Raw genomic sequence first — 26,767 nt, 5'->3', positions numbered from 1 at the left:
GATATGTTCCAGTGAGTATTTCTTAGTAAACTGATTTCTAGTCTCCATCTTGGAACCATTGTTCATGGGGAACTTAAGACTGTTAGTATTCAGAATGAGACTAAGACAGATTTTGACAATGGGACTTTAGAAGCCAGATTGCCTACTAATAGAGTAACTATAGTCTTTGGTATACTACATTAGTGAAATGGTTAAAACTTTCACTGGTGATTAACTTGGATGGCATAACACTGGAATGGAATACCCTGATGGTACAATTTACCATACATTTGGAGAAAGACAACTAAAAGCCAAGGGTCATTATTTATTTAAATGATCAACTTCAAGTATAAAGCAGCTGCAATATATACAGAGAATCTTATCTCTTATAGCTGGAAGACTGATACAGTAAGAGCAATCCAGTACTCAAGAGCTCCAAAGACTGAACTGCTGACTAGTGAATGTTCTATGCCAAGATCAGGGCCCTCATTGGGATGGAGTATGAGCCTTAGACTTTAAATGGAAATAACTAAGTTGGTGTACTTGAAAAACTGAATTCCCCAACCTGAGTCCTCTGGACCTGTAAGAGTAGCCATTCCTCCAAGTTAAAGCCTAGTTTACCCCCTGTTTAAGAACTATGTAGAGAGTTTTGACTTGCAAAGCAACACATACCCTCTCTACCTTTGAGTATTATCAAGGTTTCTCCTCTAGACCAGTAGTGCCAACATAATTTGACTGGGAAGAACTGGGTCTCAAAAGGGAGGAATGAGACACAATGCTGAAAAAAATTGTTAGATTTATCCAAGGTAGTGATGGGAGCTGGAGATGAAACAGTAGGTAGAGGACAAAGCCCTAAGGGTGCAAAATGAAAGAGTGTGGGCAGAACTCAGTGCTTGATTGATATGGGATCACTGTTCTTTGATACAAGATTTAATTCTTTGTCAGATTTTCTAGAAAACAATACTAATAAGCTTATAGGATGGCTCTAGGAAGCTTGAGGAAAGAAATGGCTCATTATTAGGTGAAGTGAAAATATGAGAACTCTCACGAAGGATGGTGGCAGGAGATATCAAATGCTTCAAAGACATGAGCATGCCAGAATAGTTATACTACCTCAGGCTGGAGGCCCACCACCCAACTATTTTCTATGGAAAAGCCCAAAAGATGCTCCATTTACCAATATAATAAGGAATGAGTAAGGCATCAGCATGGTTGAAAAGATCAGTCATGGATGTCATTAGTAGATCAAAACTGATGACAGGAGAGGAAGTTACAGGATAGTGAGGATTCCCCAAAGAACACAGGCCAGTGGTGGCAATTGACCATCTGAGGCAAAGTGATCATTGTTGCAAAGGTCAAAGTGGCAGCCAGAGGAAATGAGAGATGTGCACACCTACAAAGATGATTAACAGACCATAGTGTTCTTAGGAGCAAGATAGTTGGGTAGTCAAAACAGTGCTGCTTTATTTATACAATCAAACAAATCAAGGACGAAGAAATAGGGTCTGGGGGCAACTGTCTAATAAAAGTCCTAGTTTCCGGATCTGAGCCAGTTCTTAAGACCAAAAACCACTGGCTAAAGGAAAGGAATGAGAGACAAGGCCCCAGTGAGAACATCTAAAAAACATCCAGGGGAGTTTTGAGGGACTCTCTGGTGCATGCCATTCTAAGCGAAAGTGTTAGTCCCTCGGTCGTGTCTAACTCTTTGCGACCCCATGGACTGTAGCCCATCAAGTTCCTTTATCCATGGAATTCTCTATGCAAGTATACTGGAGTAGGTAGCCATTCCCTTCTCCAGGGGATCTTCCCAACCCAGAAATCGAACCTGGTTCACCTGCCTTTCAGGTGGATTCTTTACTGTCTGAGCCACCAGGGAAGACTATAACTTTCTAAGACTTCTTTGAAATAAACAAACAAAAAACAAACAAAAAAGACTGAGCAGCTTTCTTTGAAGGCACCATACTTCCTCATTTACCAAACGATTTGCAAGGCTGCCAGCTTTGAATGGGCCCAGATAGTAAAAGATTCTGTTATTTAGACAGCAGTGAAGGTAATCTTATCACCTGAGTCATATGAACAAGCAAACTCTAATGTTATTAGAAGTATGACAAGTTCCCAAAAGAGAATAACATATAAATACCTAGATTTATGAAGCAAGTTCTGGTAAAAGGTCATGCAGGTAAACACCTTTTGGAGAATAGTCCGTATGTGCTACTGGGGCTTGGTAGAGAAAGAATATCTATCTGTGGGACAACAAAAAGACAATTGGTCAGAGCAACCCATCATGAACTAATCTTATCAGAACCGCAGAGTCATAATATCAGGAGTATGCACAGTACTTTTATTGTTAGACCGAAAAGGCACATCCAAAATGGCATGAACAGGGTCAGAGCTAGGTGGCTAAGACTCCCAAGCCATACATTTCTAGAATACTGGCACCTGTCTTTGAGTCAAAACTATGTTCACATGGAGGCTTCTTACATCTGGCTGGATCAAGTAAGAGGAAAACAGGACAAACTTCCGTCGCAGATAGTTTGGCTCAACATATTCATTTTCATAAGAATGAAAATGGGCCACTTCACATTGTAGCCTTATTCAGGGCAACACTAAAAAAGCACTGAGGAGAAATCCTCCTATAGGCAGAACTTCAGGTGATTCAAGTAAGCATGCACTATGTGTGATAAGAGAAATATTTCTTAATAAGAATATACATAAACTCAAGAACAATAGCAAATAGTTGGCCAGGAGACTGGAAGAAAGTCAGAATGGGGAAAAAGAGGTCTAGGGCCAGGTGTATGGGGCTGGGCACAAAGTGTGGTTCTTGGATCATCTGTTACTGTGCACCAGAAAACATCTATCATGAAAGAGGCAATAAAAAACCAAATAGGCAGTTGACATCAGTTAGGAAGTATAACTGGTTTGCAGCAATAGCCTCAACTCAAGACTTGGAGAAATCTAACTGACCAGCATATCACTCTAATTTCCAGAGAGAGGAGAGAAACAAAACAAAGCAAAATTATACTTTAGTCTGCACTTTTATTCACAATATCTGAAGTATAGATAAAAGCAAATTAAAAAGTATGAGACAGTCAATGAAGTAGAAACTTGTGACTAATAATAGAAAGAAAATACAGACTACAGTCACAGTCTAACAAATGACCCAAACCTATTTGTTGGAAGTAGCAAGGACTTTAAAATAATAATTATAAATATGATAAAGCATTTATAGGTAAAGATAGATACAGTCAGAGAGAAAGAAATGGAAGCTCTACAAAGAACCAAAAGGAAAGTTTATAACTGAGAAATTCAATATTTGAAATTATTGAAAGGAAAAATAAATAGTTGAAAGGAAAAATAAATTTCAAGCAAAAATATATTTTAAAAGTTATTGCTCAACTTTTTTTTAATTTGATGAAAAAATATCAATGTACAAATCCAAAAAAATTCAATAAATCTAAATAGGAAAAATACAAAAAGAAGTACACCTAGACAAGTTTTTCATGAAAACCAAAAATAAAAGGAAAATCTTGAAAGAAGCCACAAGCAAAGAAAAAAGAAACATAAAGAAAAAATATATATATAATGTATAGGGAAATAGAATGACTATTTTGATGACAGATTTCACAGTCAAACAGTACAAGTAAAAAAAAAAATAGAAGGACACATTAAGAGTTGAAACAAAGCAAGTCACAACAAGAAGTCAAATTATAATTTTATTCCAATTAAAATAGTCTTCTAACATGAAGTTAAAATAAGAACTAAGTGAGATAGTTCAGTTCAGTCACTCAGTTGTGTCTGAATCTTTGCAACCCCATGAACTGCAGCACTGCAGGCCTCCCTGTCCATCACCAACTCCTGAAGTTAACCCAAACCCATGTCCACTGAGTCAGTGATACCATCCAACCATCTCATCCTCTGTCGTCCCCTCCTCCTCCTGCCCTCAATCTTTCCCAGCATCAGGGTCCTTTCAAATGAGTCAGTTCTTTGCATCAGGTGGCCAAAGTATTGGAGCTTCAGCTTCAACATCAGTCCTTCCAATGAACACTCAGAACTGATCTCCTTTAGGATGGACTGGTTGGATCTCCTTGCAGTCCAAGGAACTCTCAAGAGTCTTCTCCAGCACCACAGTTCAAAAGCATCAATTCTTTGGCACTCAGCTTTCTTTATAGTCCAACTCTCACATCCATACATGCCTACTGGAAAAACCATAGCCTTGACTAGACCGACCAGATGTCCATGCCCAAATGTTCAATTCATAATGGGCATTTCATAAATAGTATAAAGACTATCATGTTAGTGCCTAATTAGGTGACTTTCATGTAGTGGGCACTCAATAAATACTAGCTGAATGAAAGAATCTCATTACATTTAAGTGTTTAATGTCTGTGTGATTATAATAATAAATGTTTGCCCTTTTATCAGAAAAAATATCAATAAGGTGAAAAAAGACATTTGCAATAAACAAAAATTGAGGGAATTAGTTCATCTCAGAAAATTCACACTAAACCTAATACCTTAAATTCCTTGTGGCTAGTAGCTCAGTCATGTCCAACTCTGCGACCCCATCACCAGGTTCCTCTGTCCATGGAATTCTCCAGGCAAGAATAATTGGTTGCCATTCCCTTCTACAGAACCCGGGTCTCCTGCATTGCAGGCAGACTGTTTACTATCTGAGCCACCAGGGAAGCCTTAGACTAATTTATTTAAAAATCATTTGATGGTTTAAACCAGAACAGTAATAAATAAATATGGGATTTATCACATTTGAAAATAGCACAGAGAAGAGGCGGGGTAAATATATGTATGTTTTGTAAATGTCTTACTTTTCTAAGTATTATAATATCACCCCAAAATAGACTGATACAACTGCATTCATTTAAAATGCTAACATGGTAATGATCAAAATCCTTCAAGCTAGACTTCAGCAGTATGTGAATTGAGAACTTCCAGATACACAATCTTGGTTTTAAAAAGGCAGAGGAACCAGAGATCAAATTGCCAACATCCACTGGATCATAGAGAAAGCAAGAGCATTCCAGAAAAACATCTACTTCTGCCTTATTGACTATGCCAAAGCCTTTGACTGTGTGGATCACAACAAACCGTGGAAAATTCCTAAAGAGATGGGAGTACCAAGCCACCTGACCTACCTCCTGAGAAATCTGTCTGCAGGTCAAGAAGCAACAGTTAGAACTGAACATGGAACTACTGACTGGTTCTGAATTGAGAAAGGAGTATGTCAAGGATGTATGTCCTCACCCTGCTTATTCAACTTATATGCAGAGTATATCATGTGAAATGCCAGGCTAGATGAAGCTCTAGTTGGAATAAAGATTGCAGGGAGAAATATCAATAACCTCAGCCAATGCAGATGATATCACTCTAATGGCAGAAAGCGAAGAACTAAAAAGCCTCTTGATGAAAGTGAAAGAGGAGAGTGAAAAAACTGGCTTAAAACTCAACATTCAAAAAACGAAGATCATGGCATCCTGTCCCATCACTTCATGTTAAATAGAAAGGAAAACAGTTGTAAAGTGACGGATTTTATTTTCTTGGGCTCCAAAATCATTGTGGATGATGACTGCAGCCATGAAATTAAAAGACGCTTGCTCCTTGGAAGAAAAGCTATGACCAACCTAGATAGCATGTTAAAAAGCAAAGCCAACACTTGGCCAACAAAGGTCCATCTAGTCAAAGCTAAGTTTTTCCAGTAGTCATGTATGGATGTGAGAGTTGGATTTATAAAGAAGGCTGAGCAGTGAAGAATTGATGCTTTTGAACTATGGTGCTGGAGAAGATTCTTGAGAGTCCCTTGGGCGGCAAGGAGATCCAACCAGTCCATCCTAAAGGAAATCAGCCCTGAATATTCATTAGAAGGACTGATGCTAAAGCTGAAACTCCAAAACCTAGGCCACCTGATAAGAAGAGCTGACTCACTGGAAACTACCCAGATGCTGGGAAAGATTGAAGGCAGGAGGAGAAGGGGGTGAGAGAGAATGAGATGGTAAAATAGCATCAACCATTCAATGAACATGAGTTTGAGCCAACTCTGGGAGATAGTAAAGGACAAGGAAGCCTGGTGTGCTGCAGTCCATGGGGTCACAAAGAGTTGGATATGACATAGTGACTGAACAGCAACAATAAGACTATGATATTTTAAGAATATATATTTTAATCCCTAGAGTAATTGGTGGGGAAAAAAGAAATAAAAAGATACAGTCAAAAAAGTAGTAGAGAAAATTACTTGAAACTAAGAAAAAATAGCTCATCTAAAGAAAGCAGCAAAGGGAGAAAAGGTGTGAAAATTTTTAAAAAAATAGAATGATGGTAGAATTAAGTCAAACAAAATCAATACACACTGTTGCTGTTGCTGTTAAGTCGCTTCAGTCATGTCTGACTCTGTGCAACCCCATAGACGGCTGCTCACCAGGCTTCCCCGTCCCTGGGATTCTCCAGGCAAGAACACTGGAGTGGGTTGCCATTTCCTTCTCCAATGCATGAAAGTGAAAAGTAAAAGTGAAGTCGCTCAGTCGTGTCCGACTCTTAGCAACCCCATGGACTGTGGCCAACCAGGCTCCTCCGCCGTGGGATTTTCCAGGCAAGAGTACTGGAGTACAGATAACTAATAAGGACCTACTGTATAACAGAGAACTCTACTCAGTACTCTGTAATGACCTATTTGGGAAAAGAATCTAAAAAGTAGTGGATATACATTTATGTATAACTGATAACTTTGCTGTATAGCTGAAACTAACAACAATGTAAATTAATTATACCCCAATTAAAATTTTATAATAAAATAAATAATTAAAAAATTTTAAAAGGTTAAAAACCAATAATTGTATTAAAGGTAAGTGGCCTGAAAGCTCTAGCTACGTATTGTTCTTACCTTATTCGTCCTCTCCATTTTTTCTCTCATATACCAGTTCAGTTTCTTATCATCTCCAGATTAATGACTGAGAAGGCTTCCTAAAATGGTCATCCTGTCTCAACTTTCTCACGTGCTACATCAGTACCAGCATTTGCAGACCGTTTATCTTGGACTAGATTTCTGAATGCCTGCTCTAGTTCTTTGAGCATCTACACTTGGTTTGCAAGGTTTCTTTGTTTCCTCTAGGTTTCCTAAAGGTTTTCTTTGTCCTATATACTGTAGTTGGTTTCTTCTTTGCTCCATAATTAAAGACCAAAGGTTAACCAAGCCTCAATTTCAACTCACCCCAACCCAACAAAGGCAGCTAAACCCAATTAAAAATCTCAGTCTTGGTCAGAATACACTAGCTTGGCCAGCCATGCACTGTGCTTAGTCACTTAGTCATGTCTGACTCTTTGCGACCCCAGGAACTGTAACCTACCAGGCTCCTCTGTCCATGGAGATTCTCCACGAAATAATACTGGAGTGGGTTGCCATGCCCTCCTCCAGAGGATCTTCCCAACCCAGGAATTGAACCCAGCAGGAGAATTCAAAAACTTTGCACCGTCAAAACTCGACTATACGGTTTCCTTCATGTCATGCTTCACAGCTCCTTCTTAAACTATATTTTATAGCTACAAAATTTCAGAAATTCCCCGGACAGGATTTCCATGTCGTTTGTTTGCATTTTTATGCTTTCTTTTCTTTCTGAAGTACCCTAACTGTCTTCTCCGCTTTGGGAACTCTTATTGCTCCTTTAAATCGTGGCTGAAATCTCACACATACTATAAGAAACAGAGTCAGACTGCCTTCTCTACCTCTGTGTCCCAAGCTACTTTCAACTAGGACAGGTCACATTAAATTGTAAAGAACTGTATGCCTGCTCCAACCATCAATCTGTGAGGAACAAGATTTTATCATTGTATCCTCTTTGCTCTTAATACTAACGCAGATATTAATATTTAAAAGATTTTCACTAAATAATAGTTGAGGAAACATATAGCTTGTCAGGCCTAGAACAAGAAACCTATTCAAAAAGAAAAAAAAAAAGAATGGAGAGTTATATCCACCAACTGGTTAGAAACAACTGTAGGAGCGCAAGAAAGTTGCACTGAATTCACTTATTTAATTCAACCAGAATTTACTAAGAACTTACATAGTGTTAGAGTCCAAAAGTCTTGGGAAGGAACTTATGATTAATAATACAAAATAGGTAGAGAGAGGTCAAATTTATAAGTCTCTCATATAAGGTGTATTAAAAAGAAAAGTGAAATCGCTCAGTTGTGTCCTACTCTTTGCAATGCTATGGACCTTAGCCTACCAGGCTCCTCCCTCCATGGAATTTTCCAGGCAAGAGTACTGGAGTGGGTTGCCATTTCCTTCTCCAGAAGATCTTCCTGACCCAAGGATTGAAATCAGATCTCAAGCATTGCAGGCAGATGCTTTACCGTCTGTCTGCACTTAACTTGAATGTTAAGTTTATTTGTTCAAAAGCAAAATTGGTAACAATGATTCCTTGCCAAAACTTTTGCACAGATAGGGCAACCTATAGTACAAACAAGACTGAGGAAATAACACTTCAACAGATTCTAGCATTTAAAAGTATCCAATTATATACAGAAAATTGATACCCTTATTATAAATCATACTTACTGTGCTGTAAGTTTGAAAGGCTTATATTCAACAACAGTTTATTAACTAATTTGAATACATGTATGTATCAAAATAACAGTGTTAGGAAGTTATTCCAGAATGAGACAACCTGAAATTTGTAAAATTGTATTCTAAAAAGAATAATAATAAATACGTTTTCAGTAATGTTCTGGTTTTTAAATATTTTCCAAGGGAAGGGCCATAATATCTTTCATTCAGGTAAATTTACCAACTAAATTGAACCATAAATTTCAATAACTACTGAAGCCTTTCCAAGAATGACAACTGGGAGAATTACACCTGATCTGTAGCAGAGCTTGATTTAATTAAAAGATTACATTCTTTGAATTTCAATTTAGACAGGCCAATAACAATGGGTCAGGCCATCATCTGTTTTCTAATACAATCTTGACTTGTTAAAAGTCTCAAACAAGAGACTTATGTTTGAATTTCTCAGGAAAAATTCACTGCAGAGACTAATTACGACACCCTGGGAATAAGCACCTAGCTCTCATCTCAAAATCCCACACACTTTACAATCCTCTTGCAAGTGGTGGTGTCTCTGGAGATGCTCTGACTTTCCAATCCACCTTTTGTGTGTGCTGCAGAATTTATGGAGTGAGTTTCTCTGACTGATCCATCTTTTTGTACCCAGGAGGGATTTGTCAGATTTTTATTCTTCTTTACATATTCAGTTATATGCAGCACTTCTTGAAAGTTGCTGAACTGGAGAAATGAGTGCATTTATGGTTAGATATTCTTCTTACATTGTGAGAGAAAATTTGCTTTATAAAATATATTTTATTTCTGGTTTATCTTTATAGCATCTCTCAGTGGCCCTTATTATGATATAAAATTCACAGTCACACTCTAGGCTTACAAAAGAGGAATTTGAAACAAGAAGAAAATAATTTTAACCGTATAATCAAGGAAAAATATATTCAATCTCATTTGTGGAAGAAATGTAAAAATGAGAGAACTCAGGGAACAGAAATCAAAATTTCAGATACCTACTATTTTATACTTTTTATTCCTCAACATGTATAAATATGTTTAGAATCCCAATCTGCAATTATGTATTGAACAATATGAAAAGGCAAAATGATAGGATACTGAAAGAGGAACTCCCCAGGTCAGTAGGTGCCCAATATGCTACTGGAGATCAGTGGAGAAATAACTCCAAGAAGAGTAAAGGGATGGAGCCAAAGCAAAAAGAATACACAGCTGGGGATGTGACTGGTGATAGAAGCAAGGTCCGATGCTGTAAAGAGCAATATTGCATAGGAACCTGGAATGTAAGGTCCATGAATCAAGGCAAATTGGAAGTGGTCAAACAGGAGATGGCAAGAGTGAACATCAACATTCTAGGAATCAGCGAACTAAAATGGACTGGAATGGGTGAACTTAACTCAGATGACCATTATATCTACTACTGTGGGCAGGAATCTCTCAGAAGAAACGGAGTAGCCATCATGGTCAACAGAAGAGTCTGAAATGCAGTACTTGGATGCAATCTCAAAAATGACATAATGATCTCTGTTCGTTTTCAAGGCAAACCATTCAATATCACAGTAATCCAAGTCTATGCCCCAACCAGTAACATTGAAGAAGCTGAAGTTGAACAGTTCTACGAAGACCTACAAGACCTTTTAGAACTAACACCCAAAAAAGATGTCCTTTTCATTATAGGGGACTGGAATGCAAAAGTAGGAAGTCAAGAAACACCTGGAGTAAGAGGCAAATTTGGCCTTGGAATACAGAATGAAGCAGGGCAAAGACTAATAGAGTTTTGCCAAGAAAATGCACTGGTCATAGCAAACACCCTCTTACAACAACACAAGAGAAGACTCTATACATGGACATCACCAGATGGTCAACACTGAAATCAGATTGATTATATTCTTTGCAGCCAAAGATGGAGAAGCTCTATACAGTCAGCAAAAACAAGACCAGGAGCTGACTGTGGCTCAGATCATGAACTCTTTATTGCCAAATTCAGATTTAAATTGAAGAAAGTAGGCAAAACCACTAAACCATTCAGGTATGACCTAAATCAAATCCCTTATGATTATACAGTGGAAGTGAGAAATAGATTTAAGGGCCTAGATCTGATAGATAGAGTGCCCGATGAACTACGGAATGAGGTTCGTGACATTGTGCAGGAGACAGAGATCGAGACCATCCCCATGGAAAAGAAAGCAAAAAAGCAAAATGGTTGTCTGGGGAGACCTTACAAATAGCTGTGAAAAGAAAAGAAGCAAAAAGCAAAGGAGAAAAGGAAAGATATAAGCATCTGAATGCAGAGTTCCAAAGAATAGCAAGAAGAGATAAGAAAGCCTTCCTCAGTGATCAATGCAAAGAAATAGAGGAAAACAACAGAATGGGAAAGACTAGAGATCTCTTCAAGAAAATTAGAGATACCAAGGGAACATTTCATGCAAAGATGGGCTAGATAAAGGACAGAAATGGTATGGACCTAACAGAAGCAGAAGATATTAAGAAGAGGTGGCAAGAATACACAGAAGACCTGTACAAACAAGATCTTCATGACCCAGATAATCACGATGGTGTGATCACTGACCCAGAGCCAGAAATCCTGGAATGTGAAGTCAAGTGGGCCTTAGAGCGCATCACTATGAACAAAGCTAGTGGAAGTGATGGAATTCCAGTTGAGCTATTTCAAGTCCTGAAGGATGATGCTGTGAAAGTGCTGCACTCAATATGCCAGCAAATTTGGAAAACTCAGCAGTGGCCACAGGACTGGAAAAGGTCAGTTTTCATTCCAATCCCAAAGAAAGGCAATGCCAAAGAATGCTCAAACTACCACACAATTGCACTCATCTCACACGCTAGTAAAGTAATGCTCAAAATTCTCCAAGAAAGGCTTCAGCAATATGTGAACCGTGAACTTCCTGATGTTCAAGCTGGTTTTAGAAAAGGCAGAGGAACCAGAGATCAAATCGCCAACATCCGCTGGATCATGGAAAAAGCAAGAGAGTTCCATAAAAACATCTATTTCTGCTTTATTGACTATGCCAAAGCCTTTGACTGTGTGGATCACAATAAACTGTGGAAAATTCTGAAAGAGATGGGAATACCAGACCACCTGATCTGCCTCTTGAGAAATTTGTATGCAGGTCAAGAAGCAACAGTTAGAACTGGACATGGAACAACAGACTGGTTCCAAATAGGAAAAGGAGTACATCAAAGCTGTGTATTGTCACCCTGCTTACATAACTTATATGCAGAGTACATCATGAGAAAGGCTGGACTGGAAGAAGCACAAGCTAGAATCAAGATTGCTGGGAGAAATATCAATAACCTCAGATATGCAGATGACACCACCCTTATGGCAGAAAGTGAAGAGGAACTAAAAAGCCTCTTGATGAAGGTGAAAGAGGAGAGTGGAAAAGTTGGCTTAAAGCTCAACATTCAGAAAACGAAGATCATGGCATCCGGTCCCATCACTTCATGGGAAATAGGTGGGGAAATGGTGGAAACAGTGTCAGACTTTATTTTTCTGGGCTCCAAAATCACTAGAGATGGTGACTGCAGCCATGAAATTAAAAGACGCTTACTCCTTGGAAGGAAAGTTATGACCAAACTAGATAGCATATTGAAAAGCAGAGACATTACTTTGCCAACAAAGGTCCGTCTAGTCAAGTTTTTCCTGTAGTCATGTATGGATGTGAGAGTTGGACTGTGAAGAAGGCTGAGTGCCGAAGAATTGATTCTTTTGAACTGTGGCATTGGAGAAGACTCTTGAGAGTCCCTTGGACTGCAAGGAGATCCAACCAGTCCATTCTGAAGGAGATTAGCCCTGGGATTTCTTTGGAGGGAATGATGCTAAAGCTGAAACTCCAGTACTTTGGCCACCTCATGCGAAGAGTTGACTCATTGGAAAAGACTCTGATGCTGGGCGGGATTGGGGGCAGAAGGAGAAGGGGACGACAGAGGATGAGATGGCTGGATGGCATCACTGACTCAATGGACGTGAGTCAGTGAACTCCAGGAGTTGGTGATGGACAGGGAGGCCTGGCGTGCTGCGATTCATGGGGTCGCAAAGAGTCGGACACGACTGAGTGACTGAACTGAACTGAACTGATTGAACATTTACTAATAATACTAACATTCCTAGGTTCTACTCCCTATAACCTGTAGAAGAAGTACAATAAGCAATCCCTTCCTTCAAGGAATTTAAAGGTTGTGGCAGAGGGAGAGAAACTAATGCTAATATGAATTAAAGTGTGAAAAGAGCCATGAGACTAGTATACAGTGCCATGGGATAAATTAGAAAGAAATGTAAGTGACAGGGAGACTCAAAGATGGCTCTAAACAGGTTAAGATGTTTGAACTGGATTTTAAAGGAAGAGATTTATGAATGATAAGAAAGAGAAAGACTTGAAATCTAGGCTGACAGAAAACCATGGGTAAAACACCAAAGTCGGAAAATAAAAATGCAATCTATGTCCAAAGAGTGTAGAGTGTGGTGTAGGAATCCTTTTGCTTTAAGTGCAGTATTAAGAAATTGGACTTCAGCTTTGGGGATATCAGAGAGCCTTAAAGATCATGTTTAAAATGTAGAAAGATTACTCTATAACAGAGTAAAGTGTGGAAGAATAACTGAAATGAGGATAGAAATAAATAAATAAAAATAAGGAAAAGAATTAAGACTTCTTTAGTCCTGGCAAAAATAGAGATTGCAGATTAATGGAAGTTCTAGCCTAAGAAATTAGGTAAGAAAAAGAAATAAAGGGCAACCAAATTGGAAAGGAAGAAGTAAGAAGTATCTCTGTTTGCAGATGATATGATCTTTCATGTAGAAAACCCTAATGATTTCACACACACACACACACATATATATACACAACCTGTTAAAACTAAAATGATCTCACCATAGTAGTGGGACACAAAATCAATGGAAAAAATATACATTTCTATAAAATAATAATGAACAATCTAAAAATAAAATTATAAAAACAAACCCATTTGTAATAGCATCAAAATAAATAAAATCTTTAGCAATTAACTTAGCCAAGGAAATAAAGTACTAGTATAATGAAAACTAGAAAACATTGCTAAAATAAAGAAGATAAAATACTAAGACATAATGTTACTATTAAAAAGACACAAATAAATGGAAACACATCACATATTCATGTATTAGAAGATTTAATATGGTTAAAATGTCAATACCCAAAGCAATCAACAGATTCAATATTATCCCTATCAACATCCCAATGATGGTTTTTGTAAAACTATATCCTAAAATAGAATATCAAGGGGCCCTAAGTAGCCAAAACAATTATGAAAAAGAAGAATAAAACTGGAGGACTCACACTTCTGAATTCAAAACGTACTATAAAACTACAGTAATCAAAACAGTGTGATTTTGACATCAACACAGGTATTTAGACCAGTGGAATAGAATAGGGAGCCCAGAAATAAACCCTTTTGTGTATGTAAAAATGATTTTCACTGCACTTAGACCATTCAGTGGAGAAAGGACAGGTTTTTTGACAAATGGTACTGAGAAAACCGAATATCCACATGCAAAAGAATGAAGGTGGACTCTTACCTAATATCATATAAAAAAAGTAACTCAAAATGGACCAAAGTCCTAAATATAGTACCTGAAACAAAATTCCTAGAAGAAAACACAAGACAAAAGCTTTACAACATTAGATTTGACATTGATTTTTTGGATATGAGCAAAGGCATAAATAACAAAAGAAAAAATAGACAAAATGGACTTCATGAATATTTTAAATGTGTGCATCAAAAGATAATATTGATAGAATAAAGAAGGTATGCACAAAATGGGAGAAAATATTTGCAAATCATAAAACTGATAAGAAAGACAAACAGTATAGGTGACTCCTGAAATTCAATAACAACCAAAAAAAACACAAATAATCCAATTTAAAAACACAAAAGACTTGAATAGACATTTCTCCAGAAAAGATATATAAATAGTCAATAAACACATGAAAATATAATCAATGCCACCACTAGGAGAATGCGAATCTCAAAACTACAATGAGATTATACATCATATGCATTAGAATGGCTACTTTTTTAAAAACATGGAAAACAAATGGTGGCAAGAATGTAGAGAAACTGGAACCCCAGTGAACCATTGTTGGGAATGTAAAATGACACATTCAGTGCCAGTTCCTCAAAAAATTAAAAATACAATTACAATATAATTCAGTAATTCCACCTCTTGGTATACAAGCAAAAGAATTAAAAGCAAGGTCTTGAAGAATATTTGTACATCCATGATCATATCAAATTTATTCATAACAGCTAAAGTTAGAAGCAATCTATGTGTCTATCATAGGACAAATGGATAAGCAAAATGTAGTATATTCAATGAAGTATTATTCAGTCTTAAAAAGGAAGTAAATTTTGCTACAACATGAATAAATTTAAAGAACATCACACTAACTGAAACAAGACAGTCATAAAAGACAAATATCGTATTTGAGAAAATAGGAAAAATACATACATATATATATTTATATACATACACATTCAAACTTAGGTCTCTGGTCTTGGTTCTTGGCATGGTTGTTGTTCAGTTGCTAAGTCATGTCCATCTCTTTGAGACCCCATAAACTGCAGCATGCCAGGCTTCCCTGTCCATCATTATCTCCCGGAGTTTGCTCAAAGTCATGTCCATTAAGTTGATGATTCCATCTCATCCTCTGTTGTCCCCTTTTCCTCCTGTCCTGTCTTTCCCAACATCAGGTCTTTTCCAATGAGTCAGCTCTTCCCATCAGGTGGCCAAAGTATTGGAGCTTCAGATTCAGCCTCAGTTCTTCCAATGAATATTCAGGGTTGATTTCCTTTAGGATTGACTGGTTTTACCTCCTTGCAGTCCAAGGGACTCTCAAGAGTCTTCTCTAGCACCACAGTTTGAAAGCATCAATGCTTTAGCATTCAGCCTTCTTTATGGTCCAACTCTCACATCCATACATGATTACTGGAAAAATCATAGCTTTGATTAGATGGACCTTTGTCGGCAAAGTGATGTCTCTGCTTTTTAATACACTAAGTTTGTCATAGCTTTTATTCCAAGGAGCAAGTGTCTTTTAATTTCATGGCTGCAGTCATCATCCAACAGTAATTCTGGAGCCCAAGAAAATAAAATCTGTCACCGTTTCCACTTTTTCCACATCTATTTGCCATGAAGTGATGGGACCAGATGCCATGATCTTATTTTCTTGAGTGTTGACTTTTAAGCAAGTTTTTTCACTCTCCTTTTTCACTCTCTTCAAGAGACTCTTTAGTTCCTCTTCACTTTCTGCCATTATAGTGATACCAGTTGCATATCTGTTAAATAAGATACGTGTATAAGTATTCTGAATATAAGTTAAATAAGCAATGTGACAATATACAGCCTTGACGTATTTCTCTCCTCATTTTGAACCAGTCTGTTGTTCCATGTCCAGTTCTAACTGTTGATTCTTGTCCTGAATACAGGTTTCTCAGGAGACAGGTAAGGTGGTCTGGTATTTCCAATTTTAATTCTCCATTTTTTCGTGATCCACACTGTCAAAGGCTTTAGTGTAATAATGAAGTAGAAATAGATGTGCTTTGGATTCCCTTGCTTTTCCTATGATCCAGACTGATGCTAAAGCTGAAACTCCAATACTTTGGCCACCTGATGTGAAGAGTTGACTCATTGGAAAAGACTCAGATGCTGGGAGGGATTGGGGGCAGGAGAAGAAAGGGACGACAGAGGATAGAGGATGAGATGGGTGGATGGCATCACCGAATCGATGGACCTGAGTTTGGGTGAACTCCAGGAGTTGGTGATGGACAGGGAGGCCTAGAGTGCTACAGTTCATGGGGTCGCAAAGAGTCGGACACAACTGAGCAACTGAACTGAAGTGGATGTAAAACCCTTGTAATTTCCTAAGGCACAAGAGCATGAGAGCATTTTCTATTGTAATATGTGTCTTTGACCCCCACCTTGACAAAGGGCCCCTTAAGCCATTGTAAATCTCTAAGTGACAAAAGCACTAGGAGTACGTTTTGTTCTAACAGGATGACTCTAGGTGGGTTCATGGATGACTTCTGGGAAGGGAAAATGGACAGTTATTGTTCAATGGGTACAAAGTTTCAGTTTTACAAGATGAAAAGAGTTACGGAGATGGACGGCAGTGATGGTTACACACTGTTATGAATGTACTTTATACCACTGCACTGTATATTAAAGATGGGTAGGGTGGCAAATTTTATTACTTGTATTTTACCACATAGTTTTTTTTAAAGGTGAAGACATTTGATCCAAATTGTTCATTGTGAGGATAAAGAAAAAGCAATGAATGTGAAAATTTTTCAGAGCAAAATTCAAAGTTCTCAGGGAAGAATATAGCTTAATTATCAAGTATAGTCAAGGTTATCATGAGTTTAATCCTAGCTCTGATGTTTACTAGTTTCATAGTCTTGAAGAAGTTTCATGTTTTATGAGCACATCTCCAAAATTCGGCCAAAATTTAGTTAATATGATACACTCCACAGAAGGTTACTCATGCCACATGAACATCCTCTGTAAAAATGAAGGCAATTTCTTAAATTTTGAAAAAAAAATTAGAATTGTGATTAAGTAGAATTCCTTTAAAGTGGGTACCCTGAAAAGGGTTTTGCATAAATCAGATAACAATCAGAAGATAGTTTTAGAAGAAAACTAAACAGAACAATCAGAGGAAAAATTAATATAAAGTATTAATTTTTATCTTTTGAGAATATATATGCAAGACTGCACAATCTAATATAAATAATCCTATACCTACTATACTAATGTCTGTAATTGCTAATTCACACAAGATAAATTCTAAATTTGAATACAGTATTGTATAGCATACTTTATTATTGAATATTAAGATAAACCTAAATAATGAGTGTTATCTGAAATTATTAAAATTCAAAATGATATAAATGATTCATAGTCATAATGATAATCCTTGCTTTCTTTTATAACACTGAATATTTATTTCAGCAAGACTTAATAGTGTAAGGGATGGAAAAGTATGACTTTACTTTCTTCAAAATAGAGAGCTATTTCAATACCATTTATTGAATATCATATCTCTACTGTTTTCAATGCCAGCTTTGTTACAAAGTAAATTATTTTATGTTTTAATATGAATAACATTGTGTTTTACATGAGACTAGGGCAGGGTTATATAAAAATTTTGGATAAACATGCCCTTGGTTTACCACAGATAGATAATTTACTACAGTGTTATTTGTGTGTGGCAATTCAAAAACTTTCCATTAGTCTGAAAATATGCAGATTCATCCAGACATGAATCTACGCTCCATGTATACAAACAATGTGTTACAAAAAAGAAGCATCTAAGTCTGAAAACTATTAGAGCTCCATGATCATGGTATGCTTGTGTAAGTCGTTCAGTCATTTCATCTCTTGCATTGCAGGCGGATTCTTCACCAGCTGAGACACCAGGGAAGCCCAATGTATATAAACTATGTGTTACAGGAAAGAACCATCTAAATTTGAAAGTTATTACAGCTCTGTGATCCCATATTATGCTTGCTATAGCAGTATTCTATCTGCAGTTAAAGCAGAACAATCTGAAAAAAGGTATACTACACTTGTTTGTTAACCTTATAAAATGCAACTATAAACATAACTTGAAGATGCAATTATTAATTACTGTCAATTATAAAAATACTTGAAGATGCAATGATTAATTATTGCTTGCACTTGTTTGATATAAGAACCTGAAAAGAAAAAGATTTCAGATTCCCTACCCATTAAGATGATGGTTTTTACTATTTTCTGCAAAAATAATATTGGTTTTCCTCTTAATTTCTTCTAAACTCAGTTTAGTTTTTAATGACTGATGATCTTCATGTGACAGATCCTAAATGGTAAAAGTTGAAGACTTCAGATGTCTGTCAAATAGAAAAGTTTAAAAAAAAAGCACACAAATTAAAATCTAATTATGAACCTGAATACTGCTCCATTCTTTACTGTTTGAGTATCCAACCTCCACTGATCATTAATTATACTGCAATTCTCCTTTTATATGGGCCATCTCCTAAAACTGACTATAAGCATGCCACAGGGATGTTTGTGAATGGGAACCCTCCATTAAAATGCCCTATATTCATTCTCACAGGAGTGTTATGAAATATTTCTTAAAAATTTATAACAACCTAAATGTTTACTATTAGAATTACTGAGAATGATATTTAAAGTCCATAAATTTTCTAATAATCTGAGACCTGATATATTCTTTAAAATTCTTACAATTTTTAAAATCATCCTAGAGAAAAAGTCAAGCTTTCTAAATTATTAATCCTCAAATAATTTTTATTAGAAAGTTTTCAAAAAGCAATGAATAAACAGAAGTGCATAGCACATTTCTCTTGTAGTCTCAAATCAAAAGTTGAAAGAGAAAGGATTAGGACTTGGATATTTTCTACAAATCAGTAATTGTTTAAATATTTAGCTGAAGTGGGGTAAAGAAAGATTACAGAAATCAATGTTTCAGTAGAAATGAAAATATGAAAACAACAAAGTTAAAGGTGTCAACAAGTCAAAAGCAAATGAGTCCAAGTCTAGCCATAGTAATCCCTACTCATCATAGACATTTAATTATCTCTGAAGTGTGTAATGATGGTATAAGAAACAGAGACCAGATTACTAGGAAGATTTGTTGTGTGTAACAGTAAGACCAACACAAGGGAGTCCTAATAATAATGTTTTAAATGTTTTATATATGTTTGAGATTCTTTTTTAGTTTCTTTTCTTCAGGTAAATATAATAATGCCCTTCTCACACACACAAAAAAATGAGAGATCTTTAGGATAACATTTCTTGATTGAACAACTACTGGGTATGCAGTCTGTGAGCCTGTCTACTTGTTAGATACTTTAGAAGTGTTAAGCAGAACTCCATAAATTATATAGAAACCCACTTGCCCTAAATGAGCTGTCATGAAAAGGAAGGGATATCTGAAAAGCCAGGGTTAGGTCTAGTCTCAGGGACATCCATATTCAGGGTCTTTTAGAATTTCTCATCTCTTCTCTTTGCTTCTTCTGCCTACTGGCATTATTTATTTAATGAGAAAAATACCACAAGTTTCAGCTTATGGTTTCAGGTGGGTCTAAGCTTCCATTCTCCACAATCTTACAAACGAATAGAACAGAGCTCTTCCTTATTGGGGTCATTTTTAGAAAGTAGAAATGGCTTGTATTGGCTCAGTTTAGGTCTTGCGCCAGCCCTGTCTGTGAGCTAAGACATTAGGGTATGATGATTGGTCAATCTGTCTTGCCCACATTTGGACAAGAAAACTGTAATGGTCAACACAAAACACATGAAGAAAGAATTGCTTCCCAAGGAAAAGGATGTGCTATTATCAAAACAGAGGGTGCCCACTACAATGGGGAAATGAGACATTGATAAAATGCAGTTCTTGGCTTCAAGACATTCACAATTCAGCAATAAATATATATGATATTTTTATAGCAATAAAAATATACTATAATACTGTGATATGAGTGCTATACCAAAGTTATGTGCAAAGGCCTAATGGACAATGACAAATTTTAGCCATACCAAATACAGTAGTTGATGAAAAAAGATTCTAAAAGAGGTCATATTTGAGCTGGATCTTGAATAATGAAAGGGACCTTAATAAGTGAAGGGTAACAGGGCATTCACAGTGAAGCTGTTGAAAGAGATTTTTCAAAAATCATGGAAAATAGAACTGCGCATTTAGAGGGCAGTAAGTGTTTCAGTATTGTTTGACAAAAGGACCAAGAAGATGAGAGGTGGAATGGGGGAGAGTAATCAAAAAACAGGTTGACATCACGTTGTAGAGGTCTTTAAATATCATGTTGATAATTTCAGATATTGTTAGATCAGCCAGATACTCAACTAGTCAATCAGTTACATGTCAAATAAATGTTAAGCAAAGTGTCCTAAGATGGGTAAATTGAGAAGCCCGTATGGCTGAGAGATTGACAATGGGACATCTGCTCCTTTATTCAGCCACATTGGGCAGTTTACATGGATTTCTTTCAAGGGACAATTTTGTCTAGGTTTAGCTAATCTCATCTCAGAAAAGGCTAAGTGACTTTGTACTGCTTTGCTGCTTTTGTTTAGTCACTAAGTCATGTATATGAACTCCTTATTGCCAAATTCAGACTTAAATTGAAGAAAGTAGGGAAAACCATTAGACCATTCAGGTATGACTTAAATCCTTTATGATTATACAGTAGAAGTAACAAATAGATTCAAAGGATTAGATCTGATAGAGTGCCTGAAGAACTATAGATGGAGGTTCCTGACGTTGTATAGGAGGCAGGGATCAAGACCATCCCCAAGGGAAAGAAATGCAAAAAGGCAAAATGGTGGTATGAGGGGGCCTTACAAATAGCTGTGAATAGAAGGGAAGCGAAATGCAAAGGAAAAGGAAAGATATACCCATTTGAATGTAGAGTTCCAAAGAATAGCAAGGAGAGATAAGAAAGCCTTCCTCAGCGATCGATGCGAAGAGATAGAGGAAAACCATATAATAGGAAAGTCTAGAGAACTCTCCGAGAACATTAGAGATACCAAGGGAATATTTGATTCAGAGATGGGCACAATAAAGGACAAAAATGGCATGGAGCTAACAGAAGCAGAAGATATTAAGAAGAGGCAGCAAGAATACACAGAAGAACTATACAAAAAAGATCTTCATGACCTAGATAATCACAATGGTGTGATCACCAACCTAGAGCCAGACATCCGGGAATGCGAAATCAAGTGAGCCTTAGGAAGCATCACTACGAACAAAGCTAGTGCGGGTAATGGAATTGCAGTTGAGCTTTTTCAAATCCTAAAGGATGATGCTGTGAAAGTGCTGCACTCGATATACCAGCAAAAATGGAAAACTCAGCAGTGGCCACAGGACTGGAAAAGATCAGTTTTCATTCCAATCCCAAAGAAAAGCAATGCCAAAGAATATTCAAACTACTGCACAATTGTACTCATCTCACATGCTAGTAAAGTAAGGCTTAAAATTCTCCAAGCCAGGCTTCAATGGTATGTGAACCGTGAACTTCCAGATGCTCAAGCTGGATTTAGAAAAGGCACAGGAACCAGAGATCAAATTGCCAACATTCATTGGTTCATCAAAAAAGCAAGAGAGTTCCAAAAAAATATCTACTTCTACTTTATTGACTTAGCCAAAGCCTTTGACTGTGTGAACCACAAAAAACTGTGGAAAATTCTTCAAGAGATGGGAATACCAGACCACCTGACCTGCCTCTTGATAAATCTGTATGCAAATCAGGAAGCAACAGTTAGAACTGGACATGGACATTTTCCAAATTGGGAAAGGAGTACATCAAGGTGATATATTGTCACCCTGCTTATTTAACTTATATGCAGAGTACATCATGAGAAACACTAGGCTGGATGATGCACAAGCTGGAATCAAGATTGTCAGGGAAATATCAATAACCTCAGATATGCAGATGACACCCCCCCTTAAGGCAGGGAGCAATGAAGAACAAAAGAGTCTCTTGATGAAAGTGAAAGAGGAGAGTGAAAAAACTGGCTTGAAAGTCAACATTCAGAAAACTAAGATCATGGCATCGGGTCCCATCACTTCATGGCAAATAAATGGGGAAACAGTGGGAACAGTGACAGACTTTATTTTCTTGGGCTCCAAAATCACTGCAGATGGTGATTGCAGCCATGAAATTAAAAGACGCTTGCTCCTTGGAAGGAAAATTATGACCAACATAGACAGCATATTAAAAAGCAGAGACATTACTTTACCAACAAAGGTCCGTCTAGTCAAAGCTATGGTTTTTCCAGTAGTTATGTATGGGTGTGAGAGTTGGACCATAAAGAAGGCTGAGCATCGAAGATTTGACACTTTTGAACTGTGGTGTTGGAGAAGACTCTTGAAAGTCCCTTGGACTGCAAGGAGATCCAACCAGTCCATCTTAAAGGAAGTCAGTCCTGAATATTCATAGGAAGGACTGATGCTGAAGCTGAAACTCCAATACTTTGGCCACCTGATGCAAAGAAATGACTCATTTGCAAACACCCTGATGCTGGGAAAGATTGAAGGCAGCAGAAAAAGGGGACAACAGAGGACAAGATGGTTAGATGGCATCACCGACTCAATGGATGAGTTTGAGTAAACTCCGGGATTTGATGATGGACAGGGACACCCGGCGTGCTGCAGTTCATGGGTTTGCAGAGTTGGACATGACTGAACGACTGACATAAACTGAACTGAAGTCACGTTCAACTCTTGGTGACTCCATGAACTGTAGCCTGCCAGGTTCCCCTGTCCATAGGATTTCCCAGGCAAGAATACTTGAGTGGGTTGCCATTTCCTACTCCAGAGGATCTTTCCAACGTAGGAACTGAACCCACATCTCCTGCGTCTCCTGCATTGCAGCCAGATTCTTTACTCCTGAGCCACCAGGGAAGCCTAAAGTATGCATGCTTTTTCCATCCAGTTTCAGATTTTGCATGTGAGGCAAACCTGATAACCACTGCTGCTGCTACTGCTATGTTGCATCAGTCGTGTCCGACTCTTCATGACCCCATGGACTGCAGCCCACCAGGCTCCTCCATCCATGGGATTTTCCAGGCAAGAGTACTGGAGTGGGTTGCCAGTGCCTTCTCCATGATAACCACTACATTGTGGGAACTCGCTATTCTATTACTATTTTCTGTTTCTCACTAACAGTATGCCACACATTAAGTGGCTTAAAATAACACCCATTTATTTTATCAGTTTTCAGTGGTCAAGAGTCCAGCATGGGTCAGCTGGATCTTTGCTCAGGTCTCATATGGCTGCAATTAAAGTGGTAACTGGGGCTTCCATCCTATGTGACACTTGCCATCCTCTTCTAAACTCACTCAAGTTGTTGACAGAATTTACCTCCTTTTGGCTGTAGGAGTCACAGTCATTTCCATCATCACCAAGACCAGCAAGAGAAAAATCTTTCAGCCTTCAAATCTCTTCCTTTGTAAGGACTTCTGCCTGATTAAGCTGGAACCACCCAAATAGTCTTCCTTCTGATTAACTCAAAATAAACTGATTCGGGACCTTAATTGCATCTTCTAAATCTACTTTGCCATATAACATAACCTAATCACAGGAATGAAATCCATCATATCACAGTACCATCTATACTCAAGAGGAGGGACTCATATGAGGCATAAGCACAAGGGAGTAAGAATTTGGGAAGCCACTGCAGAATTCTGCCTACTCAGGATTATTAAACATTTCTGCCGAGAAACTGTGGTGGTTTGAAAAATGCTTCCTTACCCAAGATATCCATGTCACAATTCCTGAAACCTCTGAATGTTATCTTATTTTCAAAAAAGGACTCTGCAGTTATGATTAAATTAAGGATCTTAAAATGGGTATATTATCTGAGATTATCAGTGTGGGTCCTAAATGCAATCACATGCATCTTAATAAAAGAGAGATAGAGGGGGATTTGACACAGACAGAAGAGAAGGCAATGTAATTATGAAGGCAGAAACAGGACTGATGTGGTCACAAACCAAGTAATTCCTGCACACACCAGAAGCCAGAAGATGCAGAGAGGCAAAGGAAGGACAGCCTTCTGGAGCACGCCTGCAGAGGGATGCCACTCTGCCAACACTTTGGTTTCAGCCCAGTGGAACTAATTTCAAAGATCTGGGCTCCAGAGTTGCAAGAGAGTACAATTTTGTTCTTTTAAGCCACTGAGTTTATGGTAATTTGTTATAGCAACCATAAAAAACGAATGCAGAAGCCCATGAACTGAAGATAAGACTAATATGCAGAAAGAGGTCAATTCCATGAGAAAAGCAGGGCTGTCACTTTTAATAGTAGAACCAGCCTTTTGTCAGCAATTTTACAATCAAAAATTGTAATTTCAAGGAGGTTTAGCAAAGTCAGAAAAACATATATGTAAGAGGAAAATCTGATATCTCAATTGTTAATATGGACTTTATCCTAAGTGTATATTTTGGCTTGAATATTAAAATAGAACCATCAGGATTAGCAAAAAAAAAAAAAAAAAAACCACCTTTTAAACTATTTAAACATGCTCTCAGCTTTTATAAGGTTTACTTTTAGGTTTTACAATATAAGTACCATGATCACTTAGTGGTCCATAGATGTAATAAATAAATAATTAAAGATACATATTTGGGGGTATGAGTTTTAGTTTTCTGTTTTCTTTTCTTTTTTTTTTACTGTTAGGAGTCTGAAGGTCATTTCCATAAAAACAAATGGGGAGCTATGGGGTTATGGACTTGTAATAAAATGTATATTAAAAAATAAATTTTGGTGTTACTTTGGAAAGTAAGGGTTCAAGAGAAGAAATGGAAAGCAGGGAGAAATTAAGAGGTTATTGAAGTAGATTATTCATACTAGGTCATTCAGACTGAATTGTGAATCAAGGTAGCATCATAGTCCTAACATTAATATAGTTAATAATATAATATTTAGCAACATACAAGATTACCAACTGTGTGGCAGTCTCTGACTTTGCATTAATCCTCATAATAATTATCTGGAGTAAATACTTTGTTGATTCCATTTCACAAAATTATCTATTCAACAAATATTATTGAGTATTTACTATGGGCTCAGTAGTTTACTAGGAACTCAGGAGGAGATTAAGAATAAGTTGAGGTCAAAGTCCTTTCCCAAGGACACACCACTTCTACATGCTGAGCTGGTATCACATACAGGTATGTCTAACACCTATTTCTGAAGGGCAGAAAGAAGAACAGAAAAAAAGAGAAGAGTAAAATATGAAATAATTTAACACTATTACAACAGCTTAAAATCAATGATCTACTTATTGCCTGAGTCCTGATAAATTCTGAAAGATGCTCACTGGAGGTCCCAAACTCTTCTCAAAGCAACAGCAACATTTCAAGGTCCATTTGATGCTCCGGAATTATAGCTTTGACTTATAATAATGAGCCACCAAAAAAAGAAAACCTATCACAATCAAATACAATTTTTGTTCAACTTTTCCCAACCATAGGTAATTTGATTTCTAATTACTTTAACCTGATTAGCTCTATAAAAATTAAGTAATTCAAATACCACTTTACTACAGAAAGTGGAATTTACAGTTGGATTAGACATTCTAAAATAGTGTTATAAATATTCTAAAAGCTAGAAATGACTTTGAATGATCATCTTTTTCACCCTACTTTCATCCTTCTATTTAGATATGTAGGAAAGATCTGCATAAAAATGATTCCAATCCTGCATCCTATTTCTGAAGTATTTCAGTACAATTGAATATAACATACTTATTAAGAATTTATATGCTGGGTACAATGTTTAGAACAAGAAAAATAATTCCCTCAGTAATTTTTCCTTATTCTTTAAAAATTTTTAATTATGTTTGACCTTAGAAAGAAGCCATACTGAACTCCCTTCCCCTTTTAAGTTGTCTTATTTTCCTTAAAAAAAAAAAAAAATTCAGTTGCCCTCCAGTTTCAGTTTCAGTCAAATAATGTTGAGTAAAGCATGATCCAAATTATAATCACTATCAAATTAAGACCATTAGTTAGCTGTATGCCCTCAACCTGAGCAAAATGTTGAATGTATGTAATTATTGGGATAATTCAAGTCAGTAAAAACATTTTGCTGCACTTGTAAACCTTTCTCTGACATTATTTATATTTGGGAGATGACAGCCTGGTTTAACCTAATACCCTTGAATTTTTCCATCAAGAAAGAAAGCTTGGTCCCCAAAGTCTCTATAACACAAAGGCCAGGTTACTTCACCCTGGCATCAAATATCACCTTTCACTTTAGATGGCAGCTGACAGGTGATATAGTCTTAGATGTTTGTGATTTATTTGACTATTTGTATTAATTGTGTATATAGAGTACTTCATGATTATTATTTCATTTTCCATTTATTTTATACCTATTTCTCCCTAGCAATAGAGAGTCCTCAACCCAGGATCCACTAATATATGTTTTTCACTTAAAAACAAACAAACAAACAAACAAAAAACTTAAGAAGCAATATTAACAATAACAACAATAAAAAGTTCCTTTAATTAATCTAACTTTCATAAGTGTCAGTCGCTGTAAAATTTTGCTTTAAATTCACTGGTTCATTTAAGCTGGATCACAGTAAACTGTGGAAAATTCTGAAAGAGATGGGAATACCAGACCACCTGACCTGCCTCTTGGGAAA

The 26,767-nt window shown here is 37.0% G+C and overlaps 1 long non-coding RNA gene across 3 annotated transcripts in view; it reads right to left on the bottom strand.

The window, feature by feature from the left end:
- The window catches only part of LOC147379741 (uncharacterized), a 78,485-nt gene that overhangs the window by 2,006 nt on the left and 49,712 nt on the right, over positions 1-26,767 (bottom strand). For 2 of the 3 annotated variants that reach the window (XR_015133931.1, XR_015133935.1), the window contains one exon: positions 13,698-15,880. This is a non-coding gene — a long non-coding RNA (uncharacterized LOC147379741). Of the gene's footprint in view, positions 1-2,119; positions 2,223-13,697; positions 15,881-26,767 lie in introns of those variants that run through there. The other variant, XR_015133933.1, reaches the window with a different exon arrangement.

Source organism: Bos grunniens, chromosome 1 (genome assembly GCF_055505025.1).
Source record: "Bos grunniens cultivar Pamir isolate PY7600 chromosome 1, Bosgru_T2T1.0, whole genome shotgun sequence".
Classification (NCBI taxonomy): domain Eukaryota; kingdom Metazoa; phylum Chordata; class Mammalia; order Artiodactyla; family Bovidae; genus Bos; species Bos grunniens.
The sequence above is the reverse complement of the archived record's forward strand: the minus strand, read 5'-3'. Positions and strand labels throughout refer to the sequence as shown.